The 16,557-nt window shown below is 38.5% G+C and overlaps 1 protein-coding gene and 1 non-coding gene across 30 annotated transcripts in view; one reads left to right on the top strand and one right to left on the bottom strand.

Annotated features, from left to right (window-relative positions):
- The window catches only part of R3HDM2 (R3H domain containing 2), a 158,711-nt gene that overhangs the window by 113,407 nt on the left and 28,747 nt on the right, over nt 1-16,557 (bottom strand). For 3 of the 29 annotated variants that reach the window (XM_043889255.1, XM_043889301.1, XM_043889215.1), the window contains exon 2: nt 13,586-13,706. The exons of the other annotated variants lie outside the window; for them this stretch is intronic. The gene's annotated coding sequence lies outside the window, so the exon portion shown is untranslated. The remainder of the gene's footprint in view (nt 1-13,585; nt 13,707-16,557) is intronic. 29 annotated transcript variants of the gene reach the window in all.
- LOC122686343 lies at nt 1,970-2,102 on the top strand. The gene has a single exon (XR_006338719.1). It is a non-coding gene; the product is annotated as a U11 spliceosomal RNA (small nuclear RNA).

Here is a 16,557-nt window from a genome sequence, read left to right as displayed (position 1 = left end):
GTGGGACTCAGGGGCTTCTCCAGTGGCCCAGTGGCTAAGACTCTACACTCGCAATGCAGGGAATCTGGGTTCGATCCTGGTCAGGGAACTAGACTCCACATGCCACAACTAAAGATCCAGCATGCTGCAGCTGAGTGAAGACCCTGCGTGCGATAACTCTGACCCCACACCTAAACATATATATGTAAATATATACACAAATAACAAATGCTGAATAGGGTGTAGAGAAAAGGGAACCCTCCTACACTGTTGGTAGGAATGTAAACTGGTACAGTCACTACAGAAAAGAGTATGGAAGTTCCTCAGAAAACTAAAAGTAGAATTACCAGATGATCCAGCAATCCTGCTCCTGGCTATACACCTGGAAAAAACGGTAATCCAAAGAGACACATGCACCCTCTTGTTCAAAGCAGCACTATTTACAACAGCCAAGACACAGATACACCCTGAATGTTCATCGACACATGAATGGATAATGAAGACGTGGTGTGTCTCACACACACACACACACACAAAATGAAACACTACTCAGCCATAAAAGAGAATGAAATAATACCACTTGAAGCAACATGGACCTAGAAATTATCATACTATGTGAAGGAAGTTGGAAAGACAAACACCATATGATATCACTTGTATGAGGAATCTAAAATATGGCACAATGGGGACTTCCCTCGCAGTTCATCGTTAAGATTCTGCACCTCCAATGCAAGGGGTATTGGGTTTGACCCCTGATCAGGGAAGATCCCACAGGCAGCATAGCGTAGCCAAAAAAAGAAAAAAAAAAGACACAATGAACTTATCCACGAAACAGAAATAGACTCACAGAGAACAGACTTATGGTTGTCAAGGTCAGGGGGGTGGAGGAGGGACAGACTGGGAGTTCGGGATTAGCAGATACAAACTATTATACACAGGATAATAGGAATTATATTCAGCATCTAGTAATAAATCATGATGGAAAAGAATATGAGTAAGTACATATATGTGTGTGTTTCTGTATAATGGATCACTTTGCTGCACAGCAGAAATGAATGTAACATTGTAAACCAACTACACCCCAATAAAGTTTTTATAAATTAGTGCTTTCATCATGGGCCAAGAATTGCATAGGCAATTTTCCAAAGGGGAAATGCAAATGGTCAACAGGCACGGGAGAAGATGCTCAACAAAGAAATGGAAATCAAAACCACAATGAGATACCACCTCATAGGAAGGCTATTTGAAAAAAGAACATTAATGACAAATATCGGCAAGGATGAGGAGGAAAGGGAATCCTTGTACATTGTTGGCAGGAATATAAATTGGAGCAGCCACTGTGGAATATAGTATGGAGGCTCCTCAAAAAGCTAAAAATAGAACTAATATATGACCCAGCAATTCTACTGTGTGTGTATATACACACATCCATGCGGGCACGTGTGCACACACACAGGAAGACTACTCCGCCATAAAAAAGAACAAATTTTTTGGCATTTGCAGCAACATGGGTGGGCCTGAAGGGCATTACGCCGAGTGAAATAAGACAGAGAGAGCAGGGCAAATACTACGTGATGTTACTTATGTGTGGAATCTAAAAAATACAACAAACTAATGAACATAAAAAAGCAGACTTACAGATACAGAGAACAACTCAGGGGTTGCTATGGGGAGGGGTCGGGGTGGGCAGGCAACACGGGGTGGGAGAGTGGGCGGCGGAAACCGTCGGTTATAAAACAGGCCACAAGGGTGCGCTGTACAATGCAGGGGTACAGCCAATACTTTTAGTGATCTTTAACTAAAATTATATATAAAAAATTAAAGTGTGTCAAACATTAATATGTAAGGAATGTACTATTTTTAATGAATTAATAAATATTTAAATATTTTCTTAGTTTTAATTTCTAAATAGTAAATATTGGCAAATATAACCCACTTAAATAAAAGTTCTTTGGAGTTCGTAATAATTTTTTAAAAAGTCAGATTAATAAAAAAGGGCTTCTGTCGTGAGTGGCACACGTAGGGCAGCTCGTTTGCTCTACGTGCGGAATCGACATCAAGAGATTTCGGAAGCATAATTTTTGCTAATGGGGCAGCTGGTGATCGTTGGTCCTGGCGACCCCAGAAAAAAAAAAAAAAAAAAAAGTCAGATTAAGATTTGGGATCTGCTCATCTAGAATTCCCTGCCCCACTTGCCCTTCAAGGCTCTGCCCCTGCAGAAAGCCTCCCCTGAGAGCTTAGAGTTAATCCGCTAGAGTTGCTCATGAGAATAAAGACTACGTTGGTTCAGAGGCACTCAGTTAACTGTGCTGAATGAACTATGCACACCAAACATACATGTGTGGAAACATTTCAAAGTGGTTATTTTATATGTATCCACCATGACTAAATCCTCTCTTTCAAATCTTGAATCAACTACTGGTGGAAATGTAAACTTCATATATATTTGGAAGTCAATTGTACAATGTTTATAAAAACTGCAAAGTATATACCTTTAGAAAATTATCTTATTATTACAAATATGCAAAATAACATATGTACAAAGTTATTCATGCAGCACTGTTTATAACTGAGAAAAAAGTCAAAATGCCTTTTTTTTTTTTTTTTGAGGAGTTACAAGTCACTATGAAAAGAGCAGGGAAAATGCTTGCAAAAATGTATGTAACTTACTTAAACAAGAAACACACATAACTACTCCTGATTCTCCCCTGTGCTCAACTCTTCCCCTAAAAGTATTTTAAATTGTAGAGATTTGCCTTAAAAATCTTACTGATAACATAGCACAATAATAACCATACATATTATAAATGATAGAAACTTCATACACAGCCCATAATACTGTACAGATGCAAATAAGAATAACGAAATTTTTGATGTTATGTTGTAAGTCTGAATCACAACAACACATACAACTTGATGTATGTGTAAGAAAAGTGCAAGGCAATCATTTTTTTAAAAATGAAGAAAAGAAAAAAAAAAAATGAAGAAAAGAACACAGAAACATTTTCATGTATGTGTATATTTCATGCTTATAAGTGCACAGTATACACAAAAACTGGTAATCCTAGTTGACCCTGGAAAGAGGAACTGAGTGGTTTATATCGTAGGAACAAGAAGAAAATTTCACTCTGCTTTTTTCTAGAAGTAGAACTTTACACCATATAAAAGTGACACCAATTCAAAGAGCAAAACTAAAAATATGTAATTTTTCACATTAGGAATAACTTCTCATCTTTCTTTTTCCAGCCTCAGAAAATGTTAATCCCTAATGTCATTTTAAAATTTTTTATTTTTTTCAGGTATAGTTGATTTACAATGTCATGTTCATTTCTACTGTATAGCAAAGTGGTTCAGTTATACACATGCTATTTATTTTTTCATATTTTTTCCTTATGGTTTATCACAGGATACTGAATATAGTTACCTGTGCTATACAGTAGGACCTTGTTGTTTATCCATCATACACACACACGCACACACACACATTAGGCTGGTGCAAAAGTAATTGCAGCTTTGCACTGTTGAAATTTGTCATGATATTGGAATACATTCTTAAATAAATATGGTTATGTTACACATTTTTTAATGTGTATTTCTTGTTCTATGTTTTTTTGCTAATGACATTACTTGTTGTTTGTTTTATACGCACTTTAGACTATGGAAATGATGTGAGACAAAAAGAAAATTCGAGTGATTTTCTTATTCAAGTTCAAAAATGTGTTGTAAAAAGCAGAGGAGACAACCACAACATCAAAAACGCACTTGGCTCAGGAACTGCTAAAGACAGTGCAGTGGTGATTCAACAAGTTTTGCAAAGGAGACGAGAGCTTGAAGATGAGGAGCATAGAGGTCAGCCATCAGAAGGTAACAACAACAGCTGAGCACCATCATCAAAGCTGATCCTCTTAAAATCACACGAGAAGTTGCCAAAGAACTCAACCTAGACCATTTGGAATTTGAAGCAAACTGGAAAGGTAAAAAGCTTAATAAGTGGGTACCTCACAAGCTTATCAAAAATCAAAAAAACTGTCCTTTTGAATTGTTGTCTTCTCTTATCCTAGGCAACAAGGATGAACCATTTCTTGATTGGATCATGACATGCAATGAAAAGTGGATTTTATACAACAATCATCAACAACCAGCTCAGTGAATGGACCAAGAAGCTCCAAAGCATTCCCAAAGCCAAACTTGCACCGAAAAAAAAAAGGTCATGGTTACTGTTTGGTGGTCTGCTGCCAGTCTAATTCACTACAGCTTTCTGAATCCCAGCAAAATGATTACATCTGATAAGTATGCTCAGCAAATCAGTGAGATGCACTAAGAACTACAATGCCTGCAGCCGTATCAGTCAACAGAAAGGACCCAATTCTTCTCCAGGACAACCAACGCTTCAGAAGTTGAATAAACTGGCTACGAAGTTTTGCCTCATCTGCCACGTTCACCTGACCAACCACCACTTCTTTAAGCATCTTAACAGCTTTTTGCAGGGAAAATGCTTCCACAACCAGCAGGAGGCAGAAAATGCTTTCCAAGAGTTCGCTGAATCCTGAAGCACAGGTATTTACACTACAGGAATAAACAAACATTTTTCACTGACAAAAAAATGTGTTGATTGAAAAATAAAATTAAAAAGTGTGTTGACTGTAACAGTTCCTATCTTGATTAACAAAGATGTACTTGCATGCGTGCTAAGTTGCTTCAGTTGTATTTGACTCCTCGAGCCTAGTTATGTGGGTTTAAAATTCATGGTCCAAAACCGCAATTACATTTGCACCAATCTAATAATAGTTTTGGAGAAGGAAATGGCAACCCACTCCAGTACTCTTGCCTGGAAAATCCCATGGACGGAGGAGCGTGGTAGGCTACGGTCCATGGGGCCGCAAAGAGTCGGACACGACTGACGGACGTCACTCTCACTTTCACTAATAGTTTGCATCTGCTAATTTCAAACTCCCATGTATCCTTCTCCCTGGCTCTTGGCAACCAGTCTGTTCTCTATGTCAACAAGTCTGTTTCTGTTTTGTAGACAGGTTTGTTTGTGCCTATTTTAGATTCTACATATAAGTGATATAATAAGGTGTGTGTCTTCTTCTGACTTACTTCAATTAGTGTGATAATCTCTAGTTGCATCCATGTTGCTGTAAATGGCATTACTTTGTTCTTTTTATGGCTGAGTAGTATCCCACTGTATACATGTACCACATCTTCCTTATCCATTCATCTGTTGATGGACATTTAGGTTGTATTCATTGCTTTGGCTATTGTGAATAGTGCTGCTATGAACATGTAAGTGGTATCATATGGTATTTGTCTTTCTCTTTCTGACTTACTTCACACTGGATAGGATGCAGAGAAAAGGGAACCCTTGGTACACTATTAGTGGGAATACAATTTGGAAGAGTCACTATGGAAAACAGTATGACGTTTCCTCAAAAAAACCAACTAAAAATAGAAATACCAGAGGATCCAGCAATTATATTCCAGGGCATATATCGGAAGAAAATGAAAACACTAATTCAAAAAGATACATGCAACCCAATATCCATGAAGCACTATTTACAATGGCCAAGATAAGGAAGCAACCAACTTGCTCATGGCTTCTCTCAAAGCTCAGATGGTAAAAAAAAATCTGCCTGCTAATGCTGGAGACCCAGGTTCGACCCCTGGGTTGGGAAGACCCCTGGAGAAGGAAATGGCAACCCACTCCAGTATTCTTACCTGGAGAATCCCCATGGACAGAGAACCCTGGTGGGTTACAGTCCATGGGGCTGCAAAGACTCGGACACGGCTGAGCGGCTAAACCACCACGGCAAGAGGTTCATCAACCAGTAAACGGATGAAGAAGATGTGAGACTCAGACACTCACAAACACACCTAATACACAAAAGATACTCCTCAGCCATGAAAAGGAATGAAACCCTGCCATCTCAGCAATACGGATGGACCCAGAAAATATTACGCTTAGTGAAATAGGTCAAACAGAGAAATATAAACACTGTGTATCCCTTATACGCAGAATCTAAAAAATAATACAGTAGGGCGCAGGCGAGGGTTGGATTGGGAATTTGGGACTAGCAAATGCAAATTATTATATATAGAATGGATAAACAATGAGGTCCTACTGTATAGCACAGTTAATTATATTCAGGATCTTATAAAAAACCATAATGAAAAAGAATATGAAAAATAATATATATACATATAACTGAATTAATTTGTTGTACATCAGAAACTAACACAACATAAATCAACCACACTTTGATTAAAAGTAAATAAGTAAAAATTTTCAAGGAAAAATGAAGAAAAATTAGAATAATACAAATGAAAATACAAACAAAAAAGAAACAAGACTCACAGATACAAAACAACAAACTAGTGGTTACCAAAGGCGAGAGGAAAGGAGTGTGGAGCAAATTAGGGGGATGGAATTAAGAGACACAAACTCAGTCAGCTCAGTTCAGTCACTCAGTCGTGCAGTTCAGTCACTCAGTCGTGTCCGACTCTCTGCAATACCATGGATCACGGCACACCAGGCCTCCTTGTCCATCACCAACTCCCGGAGTCTACCAACCCATATCCAACGAGTCAGTGATGCCATCCAGCCATCTCATCCTCTGTCGGCCCCTTCTCCTCCTGCCCCCAATCCCTCCCAGCATCAGGGTCTTTTCCAATGAGTCAATTCTTCGCATGAGGTGGCCAAAGTATTGGAGTTTCAGCTTCAGCATCAGTCCTTCCAGTGAACACTGATCTCCTTTAGGATGGACTGGTTGGATCTCCTTGCAGTCCAAAGGACTCTTAAGAGTTTTCTCCAACACCACAGTTCAAAAGCATCAATTTTTCAGCACTCAGCTTTCTTCACAGTCCAACTCTCACATCCATACATGACCACTGGAAAAACCACAGCCTTGACTAGATGGACCCTTGTTGGCAAAGTAATGTCTCTGCTTTTCAATATGCTCTCTAGGTTGGTCATAACTTTCCTTCCAAGGAGTAAGCATCTTTTAATTTCATGGTTGCAATCACCATCTGCAGTGATTTTGGAACCCCCAAATATAAAGTCTGACACTGTTTCCAATGTTTCTCCATCTATTTCCCATGAAGTGATGGGATCAGATGCCATGATCTTAATTTTCTGAATGTTGAGCTTTAAGCCAACTTTTTCATTCTCCTCCTTCACTTTCATCAAGAGGCTTTTTAGTTCCTCTTCACTTTCTGCCATAAGGGTGGTGTCGTCTGCATATCTGAGATTATTGATATTTCTCCCGGCAGTCTTGATTCCAGCTTGTGCTTCTTCCAGCCCAGCGTTTCTCATGATGTACTCTGCATATAAGTTAAGTAAGCAGGGTGACAATATTCAGCCTTGACGTACTCCTTTTCCTATTTGGAACCAGCCTGTTGTTCCATGTTCAGTTCTAACTGTTGCTTCCTGACCTGCATCCACGTTTCTCAAGAGGCAGGTCAGATGGTCTGGTATTCCCATCTCTTGAAGAATTTTCCACAGTTTTGTGATCCACACAGTCAAATGCTTTGGCATTGTCAATAAAGCAGAAATAGATGTTTTTCTGGAACTCTCTTGTTATTTCTATGATCCAGCTGATGTTGGTGACTTAATCTCTGGTTCCTCTGACTTTTCTAAAACCAGCTTGAACATCTGGAAGTTCATGGTTCACGTATTGCTGAAGCCTGGCTTGGAGAATTTTGAGTATTATTTTACTAGCGTGTGAGATGAGTGCAATTGTGCGGTAGTTCGAGCATTCTTTGGCATTGCCTTTCTTTGGGATTGGAATGAAAATGGACGTTTTCCAGTCCTGTGGCCACTGCTGAGTTTTCCAAATTTCCTGGCATATTGAGTGCAGCACTTTCACAGCATCAGCTTTCAGGATTTGAAATAGCTCAGCTGGAATTCCATCACCTCCACTAGCTTTGTTCGTGGTGATGCTTTCTAAGGCCCACTTGACTTCACATTCCAGGATGTCTGGCTCTAGGTGAGTGATCACACCTTCGTGATTATCTGGGTCATGAAGATCTTTTTTGTACAGTTCTTCTGTGTATTCTTGCTACCTCTTCTTAATATCTTCTGCTTCTGTAAGGTCCATACAATTTCTGTCCTTTATTGAGCCCATCTTTGCATGAAATGTTCCCTTGGTATCTCTAACTTTCTTGAAGAGGTCTCTAGTCTTTCCCATTCTGTTGTTTCCCTCTATTTCTTTGCATTGATTGCTGAGGAAGGCTTTCTTATCTCTCCTGGCTATTCTTTGGAACTCTGCATTCAAATGGGAATATCTTTCCTTATCTCCTTTGCTTTTCACTTCTCTTCTTTTCACAGCTATTTGTAAGGCCTCCTCAGAGAGCCACTTTGCTTTTTTGCATTTCTTTTCCATGGGGATGGTCTTAATCCCTGTCTCCTGTACAATGTCACAAACCTCCGTCCATAGTTCATCAGGCACTCTGTCTATCAGATCTAGTCCCTTAAATCTATTTCTCACTTCCACTGTGTAATCATAAGGGATTTGATTTAGGTCATACCTGAATGGTCTAATGGTTTTCCCTACTTTCTTCAATTTAAGTCTGAATTTGGCAATAAGGAGTTCATGATCTGAGCCACAGTCAGCTCCTGGTCTTGTTTTTGCTGACTGTATGGAGCTTCTCCATCTTTGGCTGCAAAGAATATAATCAATCTGATTTCAGTGTTGACCATCTGGTGATGTCCATGTGTAGAGTCTTCTCTTGTGTTGTTGGAAGAGGGTGTTTGCTATGACCAGTGTGTTCTCTTGGCAGAACTCTATTAGCCTTTGCCCTGCTTCATTCCATACTCCAAGGCCAAATTTGCCTGTTACTCCAGGTGTTTCCTGACTTCCTACTTTTGCATTCCAGTCCCCTATAATGAAAAGGACATCTTTTTGGGGTGTTAGTTCTAAAAGGTCTTGTAGGTCTTCATAGAACCCTTCAACTTCAGCTTCTTCAGTGTTACTGGTTGGGGCATAGACTTGGATTACCGTGATATTGAATGGTTTGCCTTGCAAATGAACAGAGATCGTTCTGTCATTTTTGAGATTACATCCAAGTACTGCATTTCAGACTCTTTTGTTGACCATAATGGCTACTCCATTTCTTCTAAGGGATTCCTGCCCACAGTAGTAGATTTAATGGTCATCTAAGTTAAATTCACCCATTCCAGTCCATCTTAGTTTGCTGATTCCTATAAAGTCAACGTTTACTCTTGCCATCTCCTGTTTGACCACTTCCAATTTGCCTTGATTCATGGACCTAACATTCCAGGTTCCCATGCGATATTGCTCTTTACAGCATCGGACCTTGCTTGTACCACCAGTCACATCCACAACTGGGTATTGTCTTTGCTTTGGCTCCATCCCTTCATTCTTGCTGGAGTTAGTTCTCCACTGATCTCCAGTAGTATACTGGGCACCTACCGACCTGGGGAGTTCCTCTTTCAGTGTCCTATCTTTTTGCCTTTTCATACTGTTCATGGGGTTCTCAAGGCAAGAATACTGAAGTGGTTTGCCATTCCCTTCTCCAGTGGACCACATTCTGTCAGACCTCTCCACCGTGACCCGTCCGTCTTGGGGGTCCCCACACGGCATGGCTTAATTTCACTGAGTTAGACAAGGTTGTGCTCTGAGACGAGCTACCCCACGCCCGAGGTCAGGGGTGGTGGCCGAGAGGAGCAATTCCACATCCAAGGAGAAGTGGCTGTGCGGTTGCAGAAGGGCAGAGAGAAGCTATTCCACGCTCAGGGTCAGGAGGGGCGGCCGTGAGGAGATACCCCTCATCCAACGTAAGGAGCAGCGGCTGTGCTTTGCTGGATTATCTGTGAAGAGATACCCAACGTCCAACGTAAGGGAAACCCAAGTAAGATGGTAGGTGTTGCAAAAGGGCATCAGAGGGCAGATACACTGAAATCATAATCACAGAAAACTAGCCAATCTGATCACACGGACCACAGCCTTGTCTAACTCAAAGAGATACAAACTACTTCATGTAAAATAGATAAGCAACAAGGCTATATTACATAGCACAGGGAATGAGAGCCACTGTCTTGTAGTAAGTTTTAACTGAGTGTAATCTGTAAAGATGCTGGCTCCCTACGCTGCACACCTGAAACTAACACAATCATTACATCAACTACACTCAACTTTAAAAGTAGGAAAAACACCCACTGCTGCTGCTGCTAAGTCGCCTCAGTCGTGTCCGACAGGCTCCGCCATCCCTGGGATTCTCTAGGCAAGAACACTGGAGTGGGTTGACATTTCCTTCTCCAATACATGAAGGTTTTAAATTAATTGTGTTAAGTAGTTAACTAATGGTTCTAGGGTAGGGTCACGGTCTTCACCTTTTACATTTTTTGAATTATTTAAATTTCTTATAATAATTACATTATTACTTTCACAATCTGAAAAATACAAATCTATAAGATTAAAGATACTGAACTTAAAAATCTATAGTCCTGTCTTTGAATTGGAAATACTGATACAAACTTGTAATGCATTTTCTTTCCAAAAAAAAAACCTTATTTCCTAGCCTTCTTCACTAAAAACAGCAAGAAATAATGAACAATCCACTAAGCAATAGTGCCTCTTGCACCCAGACTGTGGCTTCTAAACATTATTTCCCAAAAAAGAGGCAAAGGCTGTTACATGCCCATGAATGGAAATGGAAAAGAGGATCTCTGAATATCAGGTCAGACCAGAAAATGAAGAAACTAGGAGGATCACATGAAAAGAACACTGGAGGGGATTCCCTGGTGGTCCCGTGATTACAACTCCTCTCTCACCACCAAGGTCCCAGGTTCAGTCTACTAAGACCACACAAACCGCGCAGTGCAGCCTAAACAGAAAGTGTTGGTTTTTTTTTTTTTAAAAGGACACTGCAGCCAACTTAAAGAGGTTCCCATTTGCCATTATGAGTTAATCAGTGAGACATCAGTAAGAATAAAAAAGAAATAAGACTGAAACACATCAGTACATTTAAATTGATGAGTTCATAATGACAATTCAAAAAACTTATCAGTCACCTTTGCAGGATGTTAGTGAACAAACTATTTTGAAAATAAAGATTCAAAGCATCTCTCTCACCTGTCCTGTACAAGATACACCTGAAAGTAATCAAGTAAATAATGAGGGAAGTATCCCTTTATAAAAGTATTCCAGGACTTCCCTAGTAGTCCAGTGGTTAAGAATCCACCTGCCAATGCAGGGGACATGGGTTCCATCCCTGGTCCAGGAAGATTTCACATGCCGCAGGGCAATTAAGCCCATGCATCACAACTGCTGAAGCCCGCGCGCCCTAGAGCCCGTGTTCTGCAACAAGAAGCCACCACAATGAGGAGCCTGCACACCACGTCTGAAGAGCAGCTCCCACTCACTTCAAGTGGGGAAAGCCCACGCACAGCAATGAAGACCCAGAGTAGCAGAAAATAAAATAAATGACTATTAAAAAGTAAAACTGCTAAGAAAAATTCCAGCTAAAATAAATTTTAAAATAATACAAATTGAATATCATTTTATAACCACTAATGAAATTCAATAAAGGATGTAGACAAGGTTCATCAACGGCTGCTGACATCATGAAAATTAGACTAATAGACCTCACACACTTCCTCCTAACGGATGTACACTATAAAGTATTCTAGCCAACACTGAATCTGAATCTGATCAAATCCACTTGTGGTAAAATTACTGGGCAAATAACCAAGTTTCTTCAACAAATACACTGGGGGAAAAAAAAAGGAGAGGGGAAATTTTTCAGATTAAGTGATTTTTAAACATATATTGACCAACTACAAGATACAGACTTTATTTGACTAAACATACAAGCTGTTTAGAAAATATGATAGAGTCAGGGAAATATGAACACCAGATATTTAATATTCAGGAATTACTGTTAATTATTTTAGAAGTATAAATGGTATTGACATTATATCTTTAAAGTCATTATCTAGGAGTATATACTTAAATACTCAGGGTGAAATTATACACCAGATCCTCTTCAGGACAGTCAGGAAAGGGGATAAGATTATAGATGAAACAAGAGTAGCCACAAACTAATAACTGCATATGGAAGTTCATTTAACTATTCCAATGCTTTCAAATGTTTGAAATTTTCCATAGTAAAGTTATTTAAATAAGCAACTCTCAAAAAAGAAAAATATACATATTTGAAATATAGCCACTGAAATGAAATAAATTTTATATACTAATCTCTTATTGAAGCCCAGTTCAATTCCTATCTCCATCCCTACTTCCTAGATTGATTTCTATCTTTTTTCTATTTGTTTACACTGCACGGTTAGATACAACTAAATTCTACAACATTCCATCTATACTACAGAATCTAACCCACTCTATCTACTGTTGTTTTGTTCATAAATTATCAAGTTTATCTTCACAGCTAGCCAGTAAGGTCTTTTAATGCACAGAAAAAATTTTTTGATCCCACAGTCTTAAAATGGTCCTAAGACTTCTAATGGTCCCAAATACCTTATCTGATAGTCAAGGTGTCTCTGAAAATCCCTGGGACCTAGGGGAAAATGCAACAGTCTTCCCTGTCACCCCAAAAACTACTAAGATTTTACTCTAGTAAAAGCATATAATATTGTCTTTTTCAAATTTAACTGAGGTCCCCTTTATAACGTCAAAATGATAAGTCTCCAGCAAGCTAGGGCAAGCTAACAAGCACAAGCTTTCCTCCCAGAATTCAAATGGGAACTCTTTCACAAAACAAAATTATACATTACTAGGCTTAAATAGAAAGTTTATTATCTAAGTGGTTGATTATTTAATAAAAATTTCAGCTATAATATAAAGAAAGTTTGCCCAAAGAAATAGTCACAAAGCCCGGGAAAAAAGAACTCACCACCTAACTAGAGTCCAAGAGCGCTGGAAAACAAGTCTATTAGTGCGCTCACGAGTGTCAAGAGTTGATTTATAGCCCCTTATCCTTTTTAAAATGTTTTAAAATAACTGACTTTTCCATCTAATCGTAAGAGAAATCCATGTAATTTATAAAGAGATAAGCAAAAAAAGAAAATAAAAACCATCCTACTACCTCCTCCCTAACATTCTGTCTTACTAAACAGTAAGTCTTTTGAGAGCAGGGGAAAAAAAAAGGCACATGGGCTTACAATGTGAGTAAGACGCAGATTTGTCTTTCAATTTTTTTACATTTCACCATTTGCATAAATCCAGGGCCAGAAAATTAAAAAACCTACATTCCACTCTGGGAATTTTCTTGGTTTACAATAATTTGGGGGCATTTTTCTAACGTCCTGAAAATTTCTTACCATAGTAGCAGCAGAGCCTTACAGTTCCAATTGCCAAGTCGGGCAGTAAACACGTCATATGCACTCTACGTAAAATCTGTCCCATTTTAACTTACATTTAAGTTACTTACTCAAACTACCATTCCTTTTATTTGCTATTTTTTATGTCTATCCAACTCCATCAAGAGATTTTTATTTCATGTACAGTTAAATATACACTGAATAAGTTTCTCCTCAAAATATCCTAGACTAGTCTGAATCTACACATATGCAAAACAATTCTAGTGTCAGAAAACTCACCCACCAGTACCCAAACATAATGCTCACCTGATCTCTAACTCAGACGCACTGCCTCATCCATCCTGGTGAAGTATAAAGAACTGCACTTATCAAGCATAATCTGAAGAGACATTGGAGAAAGGAGAGTGGATAGCCTCCAGCAATTCACCTAGGAGGAGGAAAAAAATTATCCCTTTCACCACCCAGAATCTAAACTCCACCAAATTTTCAGCAACAGTCAAATAAAATTCTCAGAACAGTTTTGACTTTTCACTGGCCTCAGTGCCTTAATTAAGCAGCCTAGGTGACAGTGCAAAAATTAATCTGAAGCTATTTTTTTTCTACCTTATTCCGAAGAGCCAAATATTGTCTGTCTTGACTATTAAAATCCCCTGAGATTTCAATTCTGCAGGAGCTCTACAGGGTTCTAAATTTAGCCAAGTAACAGAAATAGTTGGAAGGCATGCAATTCATTTTAATATCTGCACGTTTATGTTGCCAGGCAGCTAATTTTTAAAGTACTTTTAGAGTAGTCATCCACATATAAAAGAACAAATACATAAGCCATGTAATTAAAATATTTATTACCTATAACTTCTGGAAGTGACCAGCATCACTGCTCCAAAAATAAATTCCATGTTTCTTTCATAGGGATAGAGTTTTAAATATTTCAACAAAACATGGGACTTCCCTGGCAGTCCAGTGGTTATAACTCCACGCTGCCAACTCAGGGGACACCAATTCAATCCCTGGTCAGGGAACTAAGATCCCACATGCCGTGGCCAAAACAAAAAAAAAAATTTTTAATGTTAATAGCAATTTCCTTACAGCCTATTTATTTTTTTTCACTTCAAAGAAATATACAGATAGGTTTAGGGAGTTTCACCTTCAAGGCAAAACCCTTTCGTAGACTTTGCTGTGCGGCACAAATCAGTGCAACACTTAATCAACTACACTTCAACTTTTAAAAATCAAGGAAGAAAAGCTTTGCAGAAAGGACTGACACGTCCCATTTCATGTAGAGTCTCACAGCAGGACATGCTCAAGTTATTGGCCCATTAGCAACTAGGGTGTACAAGATCTCAGTTCTAAGGCCAAATCTATTTTGGATTTTCTGAAACATCAGACCTCATAAGGAGCCATAAAAAAAGGCTCCAGCATAAATGTTCAATACAATAAACACCCTAACTTCATGTCAGTTTCATAGATTGTGTACACAAACCAATGTGTAAAGTGTATGTGCAGATGAATACAACATGCAGGTTCAAAATACAAAGTATTAAAGAGCTGGATTACAAGTTTCCCTATCTAAGGAGATTTGAATTCAGAGAGCAGAAGATAACAAAGAGGGAAACAACTCTTAAGTCACTATACCACAGGAAAAAAAGCCTGGATTATATAAAAGTAAAAAGGATACAAATACCTGTTTTCACCTTCACACGTCACCACCAAGTTAGAGGGGAAAAAAATACAATGCCAATTTTCTAAACAACATCCCATTATTTCCCATGGCAAGTCATCGACACTGCCTGTACCTCACTTCATTCTGAGAAATAATTCAATTCAGACACTTTATTATCGAGTACTTCTAGGAAGACACAGAAGGGTCTTAGGTCTGGAATCCACTCATTTTTTTGTACTGGAAATAACTGACCCCATAAAGACAGCAAAGGATAGATAATTAAATACGGGCAGTTCCCCTTTAAAGGAAACATTCTCCACTAAAGGAATCAGGGTTCCTTGCAGAAAGGACTGATTCCAGGTTTGAAGCAAGTAAAGTACAAAGTGAACCCAAAATACCTTGTTGTGCCAGGATGTAAAGAATTTCTCAGAACCTGACCAGGACAAGTCAAAAAAGCATAGGAATTAGTTTGAAGGTGCTCCGACTGACCAAACTGACAACAATTGTTGTATGTACAATACTAAATACTGTCAGTATTTTATGCACTGATAAAGGACTGCAACATTTTGAATTTTTTTACTAACCCTAACCCTAATCTATAGTGATTCTCAAAAACAAAAAAAACAGGAGAAATAAAGTTCTCCTTTATAGAATAACACCAACTAGTAAATGGAGAAGGAATGACAAATTCAACATTTTGTAACCACCAATGTAATAATTAATTCAGGCAAGTATCACCAACAAAGCTAACACCACTGGGTAAAACGTAGAGAAAGAGAGGCATACAATCTTAACAGCACCATCCTACAGGTATTTTCTTAATAACAAAGGGAAAAAGGCACTTTTACAAAGAAGAAATGCAGCCTGTATCGATTCATCTAAGTAATCAAACTTATCACCAGTAATGCGGCAAAATGACAGTGTGTGCACAGAGAAGCACACAGCATTACCTAAACAGTATTCTTGTCAAAACTGTTTAATAAAATCATGACACAATCGTGACAAATCCAAACTGTGAAACATTCTTCAACACAACTGGCCTAAACTCTTCAAAAGTATCAATGACCCAAGGCACAAAAATGGAAAGAACTTCTCTGAACTAAAAAGCTATGAAAATTAAATGTAATTCATGATCCTTGAATAAATCCAAGATTGGAAGGACAGCTATAAAACAGTATCTCAATTATTAATATGACTGAGGAAATTTGAGCATACACCATAACTAATATATCACTGTATTTTAAATAAGATAATGAATTTGATAACAACATTGTAGTAATATAGGAAAATAACTTGTTCCTAGGTGACATATGCTTAAGAAATTCTGGGTGAAGTTTCCTGATGTCTGAAATTTCCTAATACACACTAAAAAAGTTTAATAATAATAATGTGTATATGTATAGGGAGGGAAGGGGAAGCGAGAAGTGGAATGTGACAGAGAGGGAAAGTGAGGGAGGGAGGGAAGTGGGTAAGAAGGTGTGAGAGCACAAATGTGACAAAATATTCAATAAATATTAGGGAAAATCATACGGGTGCTCATTTTATCACTGCTTCAACTTTTCTGCAGGTTTGGAATTACACATAAAAACATGGAGGTGAAAAAGAACAAGCAGCAACA

The sequence above is a fragment of the Cervus elaphus genome, chromosome 3, assembly GCF_910594005.1.
Source record: "Cervus elaphus chromosome 3, mCerEla1.1, whole genome shotgun sequence".
Classification (NCBI taxonomy): Eukaryota; Metazoa; Chordata; class Mammalia; order Artiodactyla; family Cervidae; genus Cervus; species Cervus elaphus.
The sequence above is the reverse complement of the archived record's forward strand: the minus strand, read 5'-3'. Positions and strand labels throughout refer to the sequence as shown.